Genomic DNA, 10,637 nt, shown 5'->3' on the forward strand with positions numbered 1-10,637 from the left:
TCTGTCTGTCTGTCTGTCTGTCTGTCTGTCTGTCTGTCTGTCTGTCTTTCTAGAGTGCTTCTTGCCAGTAGGGATTGAGGCATTTCTCATTTTTTGTGTGTTTGTATTTGTGCTTGGCACATAGTAGGTTCTTAATAAATACATAACAGGCATATGTTTGCCAATAGTGTTTTCTGCATCTCAGAGAATATTCCTCAGGATCCAAATTGAAAAGAGATTTTCCCAGGTTTTTTTCCTCTCTGCTAGTGGCACTGCACTAATTTCAGTGCCTCCACAGCTTGATCCAAGATCACTCAAAAGAGAAAACAAAACAAATGGATGAAAAGTGCACATTGCTTAGATTATGACATGTTTTTGGATAGTCATTCCAGTGGGATGGTCTGCAAATACTTAGATCTTGGAAAGGCATTGTAAATTGGCAGTGGGCTAGGTCAAGGATTGACTAGGAGGAAGAGAGCTTGCTGGACTTGACAGGAGTTGAGAAATTGTGCAACAATTTCATTGATTCCCAGACTGAGCCCTGACACAAAAATCCACTTATTTTCACCATCAGTTTATTTTCTTGTTGAAACTATTTAGTATGAATCATGGGACATCACCATCTCAAGAGATTTAGGATTTCAGGGTATCCTGAAATGATGGGTATAAGTAGGAAGTATCCTATTATCACAAAGTAATATAGAAGATATCATCATGCCGACTGGAAAAAAAAAAGGTGTTTGGGGCTGGTCCTGTAGTGAGAGTGAGCAGTAGCAGTTAGATAACCCAACAGCTGCATTGTTCAACCCCTGTATATTGGGTAGATTCTCTAACAACCATCTAGAGAAGGACACATATAAGAATTACACAGGATGAGAAGGAATATAGTTCTTAGTCTGCATTGGAGTACCCCTGTCAGTGAGATCCCAGATCTTTTGGTTTGCCGTTAAAGCATGTTTCCTAATCTTTTTTTTTCTTCAGCCACTCCTTTAATAGTCTGCTGAAGCCTATGGACCTCTTCTCAGAATAAGGTTTTAAAATATGTAAAGTACATAGGATTACCAAGGAAAACAATTAAACAGGATATTCCAAAGGTTAGTGCATCTTTACCAGCTTAAAACTGTGCTAAGACTTTTGGAACACCCTATATTGAAATAATTACCAAAATGTTATGAATAAAAGTTCATGGACCCCAAGTTAAGAACTCCTGCATTAAAGGATGAGGAAGAAATTTCTGATAATTAGAGCCAAAAGAGGAATAGCCTGCCTTGCTACATAGTGTCTCCCCACTTTTTATCTAATTCCCCGCTCCCCACCCCCCAGGATTTAAGCATGATTATCTGTCACAAGTATTGCAGAGCATTCCTATACTGGGTGAGAGGTTGAACTAGGTGACTTTTAAGGTCCTTTTCAACTCTCAGGTTCTGTAATTCTGTGTTTCTGACTATTGTTACCAACTGCAGGACATTGGCTCTTTTCTTCTTTGTTAGCTATAATGGATCTGACAAGCTGCTTTTGATACCTCGTGGCCTCCCGAGCAGGAAGCCCAAACTGCAGCCAGAATCTAAGCTGTTTGAAAGGTGATGCCATCTTCATGCAGCCTGTTATAAGCATTGTGGGTCATAAAAGGATTTTTTGAAGTCAGTACAGGCCAGTGTATGTGATAAGCTGGAAATTATGCTTATTTGGGCCAAGGGTAGCGAGGATTATAGAATGCCTGGGGAGCAGTCTGTCCTTTCTCCTTCTTCCTTCCCATTTTCTCCTCTTCCCAGAGAAGAGATGAGTCACCAGTTTTCCCCCTCCCCATGAAAGGTGGGGTGTAAGCTAGAAGATTAGGGAAACTAATTATCCAATTAATTCACACATCAGACAGACTTTCTCCTTGGGAGATATGGGTACTGACTGGAAGAGGAATCTGTTAATTTGCTAATACTAGCAACTGACAGAGGGTAGGGCAGCTGGGGGTGGGAGAAGATCAGAAAGCTGTTAGCACCCCCTCCTTTACTCTTTTTTATTGTATTTTTCTTTATCCTTCTCCGTCTTCTTTTCTTGCTCTGTTTATTTCTCCTTTTGGGGGTGGAAGTGGGAGTTGGGGATAATGTCTCTCATCTCTGTTCTCTCTGAGTTTGCCTTTTTATTTCCTTATCTTCCTAGGATGATGTTCTTGTCTTAGTCACACTGCATTATTTCCTCAACCCTTCAACTCTAGTAGGTTTGGTTTGGATTTCAGTTCTTATTCATCAATCAACCAGTCAATCTACAAAGATTTATTGAGTACCTAGCCATCATTGTGTTGGGGACTGAGAGGAACACTGTAAGAATATAAGACATTGCTCCAGCTGTGACAAATTCTGCATCTCATAGAGTGAATGTTTCTGGGACCTTGGAATCATGAGGTTCATGAAGGAGTCTGGGGATAGATTCATTAATGTTTGCTCCAAGTTTCATCACCTCTACCCGTAATAAAATTGGATTTGCTTTCAATTCTCACAGCCCTATACAAAAAGATAAGAGGTAGTTGGATATAGCCTCTCCTTCCCTCCACCCCTCATTCCCTCACTTCTCTTTTAGAACCCAGAGATCTGGGAAATAGCAGTACACACACACTCCAATATTAGGAAGAAAGACCACCAAATGGTGCAAGTCCTTCCCTAGAGAACTTGAGTACAGTGTCAGCATTGTTCATTTTGAGTGAGAATGTAGCCAGTGCCACAGTAACTAGCAGGGCTATGAACTCTTTTCTAGTGATTATGGTATGGCCAGTGGATAGGCAGGGTTGCTGTTCTACTGAATTGATTACTCTTTACTACAAAGGCCATGAGTTACATGGCAGTAATAACCCCTGGGCTGCATTTCCTTTTGTTTATACTCTTTCAGAAACACAAGTGACTGCTGTCACCTGTGCTCAAGGAGCTAGTTGGGGAGAAAAAACTTGAAACATTTAAGAGGACAATTATGTGTTAAATCATGTAGTACTGATTAAAAGGTGCAATTAGAATTCAGAGAACAGTTGGTTAGTGGTTTGGAATGATTGGGAAGGTTTCACAGAGGAGATGAGATTTGAGTCAGGCATTGAAAGGTAAAGCCTGGAAACTGAGGGAGTGGAGTTGAATGTCTCTAGAGATCAGACCAAATTCTTCTTCTTCTTCATCATCAGTCTAAAACTTAAGTACTTCTTAGGGTACAGAGCTATGTCACATGGTGGACACAGAGGGTTTTCCAATCTTATTTTTATTGTTATCTTCAGTTTTTTTCATCGGTTATGTTTGAATACTCTCTACCCTCTTCAGCAGGGTATTTCTTGTAACAGGGATTAAAGAAAAAGAAAAAACAAGATGTTGAACAAAATCAATCACCACATCATTTGTGTCTGACAATACAGACTATGTTCCATATCCATTGTCCTTCACCTCTGCAAAGAGAATGATACACATCTTTCAACTCTTTTCAGGGGCCATGATTGGTAATTACCGTACTTCAATGCATAATTGTCTCAGATTTTGTGCCAGTTTTTTTGGGCAAGAAAGCTATCATTGTGTGAAACTTTAAAAATTTTAAAATTGTGCCCATATTACTAAAAAAATCATTTATTACTAAACTGTCTTCGGTGCAAGATTAGGATGCATGGAATACTTGTGAATAGAGGTTAAATTTGGGAAGATGCTCTTGGCAGCTTCTCCTACCTACCTGCTCCCTTGCACCTACAGTTCTTCATTGGGTTGAGTGACAATATCATTAGTCCAGCAATGCTCTAAACCAAGTTGGCTTTTGGAAATATATGGACAATGCACATGCACTGAGAATTTTAGGCTCCATGGGAGAGAAATATGTATCCATAACATTGCTGCTCTGTTTACCTTTTAACGAACAGAATCATAGTATGCGACAATTACATGATGAAAGACTACAGGCCAAATTTTGGACTGGAAAAAAAATCCAACAAAAAAACAGGGTGCGATGGTGAAATATGGTATATTGAATGTGGCATTCCATTTCTTTTTTGTTCTTTCTGTTGTAATTAATTGTGTTTATTGTTTTCATGGTTCTTATTTCATTCTGTATCAGTTTGTACAATTCTTCCCAAACTTTTCTGAATTCTTCTTATTCTTCCTTTCTTACAGTGCATTACATTTATGTACCCTCATTTGTTTATTATTCCTCAGGGAACAGTGTTCCAGAAAAACCTACATGCTTATTCATGAGGAGCTTATAGCCAAGACAGAACCTATAGGCATGAACAGAAATAAAAGATGGAGAGATAACCAAATATTATGTTTGATAAATTCCCAACCAGGTTAGTGTGAGGGTTTACCAACATAGATGTGATTTGATAAACAAAAGTATTGGTATAAATTCACCTGATGTAGTGGAAAGAGGCCTGGATTTTGGAATTGGAAGACTTGGGTTCAAACCCTGCTTCTATTTTTTTTAATCTATGTGGCCCTCTGCAAGCTACTTCACTTCTCTGGGCCTCAGTTTCCTCATCTATAAAAAGGAGTTAAACTATATGGCCTATGTACTGCTGGGTCTGAGTCTGTGACCTGGTTTTGACTTAGCTTTACTACTGTTGTGACCTTAGGAAATGACTCACATCACTTAGCTTAGTTTCATTATTTGTAAAATAATCACTAATAATCCCTTCTATCCCTAACTTCTATGATGCAAATGCTATATAGTCAGGCAGTCTTTAGCCTAGAAAAGATTCATAGAGAAGAAGGCGAGATTCAAGGAAGTATTTGAGTGATGGAATGGGAGAACTTGGTCTGAAATCAAACCAACAGTTTTTTATGGAGTTGTGGGATCAAAGAAATGTACTATGGAAGGGTAGGAGTACAACCGTGCCTGGAGATGAGGAGGGAGGGAAGACCCCTGGACATTCCTTCCAGCCCCACTATTCTGGGCTTATGTTCCAACAGGAAAATCTAAGCACACTTTTTAATCCAGCCAGTCAATATACTTCTTTTCAATGTGGGCAACTGGTACAGTTTGGAGTTGGACATTCATCAAGGAGAGAGATCCCAGGGCTTCCTAATTGGAGCACTTACCTTCTTTTCCAGGTGCTGATGTTGCTTAAATCTAGCAATTAGGACTGCAGTTGCTGGGAGCCCTCAGGCACCTTGAACTTTCCTTTAGTGGGGATTTTTGTTGGTTCCCAGATTTTGGAACAGAGCACATTCTCATCAGAATCATAGTTTTAGAGGAGAAGAAACATCAGAGACCATTCTAGTGCAACACCTTCATTTTACAAATGAGCAGACAGGCCCCAAAGAGAGGAAATAATTAGCCCAAGGTCATATGAGGTAGTAAATAGTAGAGCTGGGATTCGGACCTGGATCATCTGTGTCTAATGCTCCATCCTTAGCAGACCTTAAATAATATAGTTCCATTCCCCCTCCTCTTGCTTTATTGCTAAGAAAACTAGGGCAACAGGGACTCACATCCATTGTAGATGCTAAGCCCCAGAACCAGACTCCAAGTTGGAAGGAAATGTACAGAATATCTAGTCCAAATTAAAGGAGAATTCTTACCAAATGTGCCCAATTGGAAGGCTTCTGGGGATGGTGGTGGGGAAGGGGAACCTTCTACTTACTTCATTCTCCTTGGCAGAGAACACAGAGCAGAATAATAGTAGAACAATTCCCATCCATCCTAAGTAATGGTTCTTAATCCTTCTATGATTCTCCTCTTTTCATCAATATAATTTTTAAAAACCGACCAGCTTTTTTTTTTATCTTTAGGTTTCCTTGCCATCATTAGCTCATTCTGACTTTCAGATCTTATAACTTTTTACAGGACCGTGTCACACTTCATCCTCTGTTACTTGTTGGCCTGGCTTTCATCTTTTCTTTTAAAAATCTAAGTTGGTTGATGAATTCTCTATGTAGCTGTTAGTCTGTTTAGGTAACTTCCCCCTTTTCTTCTATATTGGAATTGTTTTTCTTTATATTAGTTAGAATTTCAGTATTGAAAGTCTTTAGTTCCTCCCTGGCTGGCTTTCTTTTCTTTTCTTTTCTTTTCTTTTCTTTCTTTCTTTCTTTCTTTCTTTCTCTCTCTCTCTCTCTCTCTCTTTCTCTCTTTCTCTCTCCCTCCCTTCCTCCCTCCCTTCCTTCCTTTTTGGTATAGAATTTTAGTTCATGAGATTTTACCTACACTTTTCCTGAACCCTTTGAAACCTCCCCTCCCCAAATCTTGGATACAAGTTAGGTTATGCCTGTTTTTCCTCTCCTTTGTCACAAATTCCAAGAGAAAGTAGTGCCTCCCTCTTGCTCCCTTCCCTTCTCCCCCTCCCCTCAGCCCTTCCCCTTACCCCATGTCACCATTTCCAAATCAGAAATAATTTCCTCCTTGGTGAGATCAATGCAGAATTTCTTCTTGTTCGTTCCTCAGTCTTTTCAAGGATGAAATTGTCATTAAGTCCATGCAAGAAATGATACTCTTCTCATGGCAGAGAGTTCATTCTCAAGAAAATGGCTGGAATTTAACAGAAGTCTCCTGACACTATTCCCTCTGGAGAAACTATCCCTGGCATAGTGCTTAGTGTTAGAGCTAGGAAGATCTGAATTTGAATTCCACCTTTACACACTTAATAGCTTTGCCACTCTGGGCAATCTCCTTGAGTCTTAGTTTCCTCATTTGTAAAGTGGAAATAATATATCTGCCTCATAAGGTGTGTTGTACGGATCAAATGAGATTGTGTATTTTTCAAATCTCAAAACACCATAAACACACATATCTATAAATACACATATCTGTGTGTATAATAGCTTTTTACATACATGCATATACACATACTGTATTCATGATAGGGCTGGCTTTGTAACTTCATGCCAGGATGGCAGAGAATAAGTTATATCCAGAAGATATTGTGAGTGTACAGCTAGCACTATGTACCCAATCCTAGTCCCTGGAAACACAGGAGATGTAGTACTTTTGGCACCAGAGGCTGGAATCTCTTAATTATCTGTTTACGGTAGTAGATAGTTGTCCCCTATGAGTGGGCCCTTTAATTCCTCCAGGTTCCTGAAGATAGGAATCTCTAATGATGATGAGTTTCCTTTAGCATGGGTCCTATAGACTCTCTGGTATCCTTAGGATCTCACAGAAAATCTGAAAAGCAAGAAGAATTTTTCAGTAACCTGTATTCAGTTGTAGTGTTTGTGTTTCTGCCATGGCCAAATGACTGCTGGCTATGCTCAGACTTCATACTGGTCTCCCACCTAGAAGAGAAGGTAGAGAGACTTAAGCAATGTCTTTCTACTCTACAGTTTGTTGGGGAGAATCAAGGGTTCTGGAATGAATGGCTTTGCTGTGACAAGCTGATGAGTCTCCAGAGAAAAGAAATCTGGAAGATGAAGGGCTTTGAGTTCATGTTATGGTGATCAGTCATACTGGCTTTCTTGCTGTTCCTCACACATAACACTCCCCATGCATGGGATCAACTTCTTACCTTCTGCCTCTTAAGAATCCCTCGTCTCCTTTAAGGCTTAGATCAAGGATCACCCCTGGATGAAGTCTTTCCTGGTCCTTCAGATGCTAGTGCTTTCCCTGTTAAAGTCCACTTTATATGTGTTTTGTGCATGTTGCCTCCCTTGTTAGACTGTAAGCTTCTTGAGAGCAGGTGCGGTTTTGCTTTTGTATTTGTATGCCCAGTACCTAGAACATAGTACCTAATAAATTAGTTGATTGAAGAAATTGGGAATGCTTAGCCCAAAGAAGAGAAGACCCAGAAGACATGAGAGTGGTGTTCAAGTAACATCATGAGGTTGATGACTTAGACTACTTCTCCTTGGTTTAGCTAGGCAGCTAGGTGGTGCCTGGATAGATTGCTGGCCCTGGAGTCAGTAAGTCCTCAATTCAAATCTGACCTTAGACCCTTAGTTGTGTGACCCACAGCAAGTCACTTAAAAAACAACAACAAACCTCTATTTGCCTCAGTTTCCCTAATTGTAAAATGGGGATAATAATAACTTCCAGGATTGTTGTGAGGATATTTGTAAAGTGATATATAGTAGGCACTATATAAATGATTGTTCCCTCCCCCTTCCCTTCAGAAAGCATAACTGGGAATAATAGGTATAAGTTTCAAAGAGGTGAATTTATCCTTAATGTCATGAAAAAAATTGTAATAATTTGAATTGTCCCTAAGTAGACACATGCTCAGTCTCACCATTGGCGAACTTGAATTTGGCCAGCAAGTGAAGGTAGTGTGGAGGCTAAAGATCTGATGTGTAATGTACTTAAGGGAGAAAGAGAGGTAGTGGTTCATGTTAGTCCATATAACCATCATGTGTATTAGAGCCTAAGACTCTTTAAGGTAGGGATAGTGCTAATTTATAGTAGTAATGCCCATCTTGCCCTTATGGGGCAGATCAAATGAGCTAATAAGTATGAAATTTTGTGACCTAAGTGTAATGTCATCATTATCATTCGATAGTTATTATATTATTTTATGACACAATTTATATATTTAGAAATTATATTCTACTTATATTTCACATTACTATTATTACAATTCATGACATTTGGTGCCTATAATCAATCATACCATTGGTGTTAAGTAAGGACTTTTGATGATAAGGTTAAAGATGTGGGCAGGGTGGAGGTTGAGAAGTGATTTGCTCATGGTTGCCCAGGGAGCCAGATCCAGGAATAGAACCTAGAAGCTCCCAACCTAGTTCTCTACCAACTCTCCCAAGTCTAACCTCTTGGTTCCTCCAAGCACCTGAAGGAGATGTTGTGGGGAAGTTGGAAATATGCAGTCTGCCATGTGGATTTAAATAGTGGGTTGTGAAGGAGGAATGTTTGAGTCTTCCATCTTTGCCCTCCCCTCCTCCATAATGAGAGAGCTATATCACACTGTTCTTCGCCTCTGTCCCAGGCCAGCCTGCGGCTACGTGCTACAGCTAGGATCTCAGAGCTTAAAATAGAAGGCTGAGCTGGCAGATTTCTACAAGGGGAGCTTGCCCGGGGTATGATGGTGGCATCTTTCTCCAGAGAGATAGCAGGATGGAATCAGGCTCTCTTTGCCCTTAGCTGGGGGTATATGGGCCTGTGGGGTCTTCGGGGGATGATCCAGCATTCAGTCCATTTTGTAGGAGAGTATATCTATATCTAAATAGGGTAAGATGGAAGACTTTGGACTAGATGGGAAGGATGGAGATTGTCCTTTCTGACATGGCCTTGGTGATGCCTCCTTTAGGTAGTAGTACCATGAACTTAACCTCAGGGTCTGTCATTCCAAAGATCACAAAGTTTTCAAGATTCCATGTCTGCTTTGGATCTCTCCTCACCCTTTGCTCTTTCTGCGGGGTTAGATGCCTGAGACTCTAAGTGAGGCAGACTGAGGTTAGAGAACTGAGGCAGAGAGAGTATGAGGGCTGGGGTGCACTAGATCATGAATGATGAGGCTCGGATGAAGTCATAGAGGTCTTGGTTCCTAGTGAGGTGTGTGTAGCCCATTGGATTGCTTCCCAGACCTCATCAAGAGTGATGAGTAAGTCAAGAATGAAATCTAGGATTGAACCTTAACAGGTGTGGATGAATTGTTCTTCTCTTGGGGAGCAGACTTCTGCCTTCTTCCTTTCCTCTCTTCTCTTCTAGGCTATTTGTGTTTTGGAAGAAGCCTGGCGATGAGGGCAGAGGGTTCCATTATTAGATACCACATCTTCTTCTTCACGACTTTTTTTTTTTTCAGCGATAATAGAGAGAAGAGCACTGGATTAGGAATTGGGAGATCTGGCTTCAGATCTTGGTCCTACCACTAATTAACTATGTCACTTCATCTTTCTAGACCTTAGGTTGCTTGTCTATAAAATGATATTTTGGACTAGCTAATCTCTGCACTTCCTTTCAACTCTGAATCAAATGTGGTTATTGTAGCTCTAGCAATTTAGGAATCCAGAACCTTTTGGAGGAAGAAGTCTTCGTAGGGGCTTGAGGCAGGTGAGGGACTGGCATCTGGCCCCTGTCCCCTAAATCCATACCAGTCATCTAATAATGGGTGGGTATGGAACTAGCTGGGGAAAAAGGAGCAGGCAGTAAGCTAATTTTCCTCTCTTTGTTGCCCAAGGCTGCAGATCAGATCCAACTCTTTAAAGCTGGGAGATCTAAACATTTCATTTGATTTTAACTGCTTTATAAAAATCATTTCTAATATACCAGACATCTTTTACTGTCAGCATTTATAAAGTAAAGTGGCAGATGGATCCTTTAGTTTGGTCAGTGCTGGAGGGGTGGTGGGTTGGATTTGAGGGGGATTTAGGCAACTTCAGTATTTGTACTCCAAGATCCTGTGAAGACGGGCATGGTTGCCTCTGGGTGGGTCTTTGTCCCTTCCTTGAACTTCCTTTCAAATGTCCAATGTTGTGGCTGCAGGGGCAGACTTCATGTTCAGGCCTCTTATTTCTTTGTTCTCAGTGTGTCTCCTCTTTAATGCACTGTGAAATCCATGGGAGTCCATGCAGAGGCTAGAATGATGAGATGATTCCTGAGAACCCTCACCTGCAGTGAACTTATGTTTCTCCTAGTTGGGCCTTACCCTGACTGAGGGAAATGCTGAGATAACCTAGGCTACCTAGTGCTTCTGCAGAGACTGACCATTAATTATTATTTTGTGTGTGTGTGTGTGTGTGTGTGTGTGTGTGTGTGTGTGTGTGTGT

Source organism: Petaurus breviceps, unplaced genomic scaffold, assembly GCF_028583685.1.
Source record: "Petaurus breviceps papuanus isolate PSGF00001 unplaced genomic scaffold, PetGlider_PUasm1.0 470, whole genome shotgun sequence".
Classification (NCBI taxonomy): domain Eukaryota; kingdom Metazoa; phylum Chordata; class Mammalia; order Diprotodontia; family Petauridae; genus Petaurus; species Petaurus breviceps.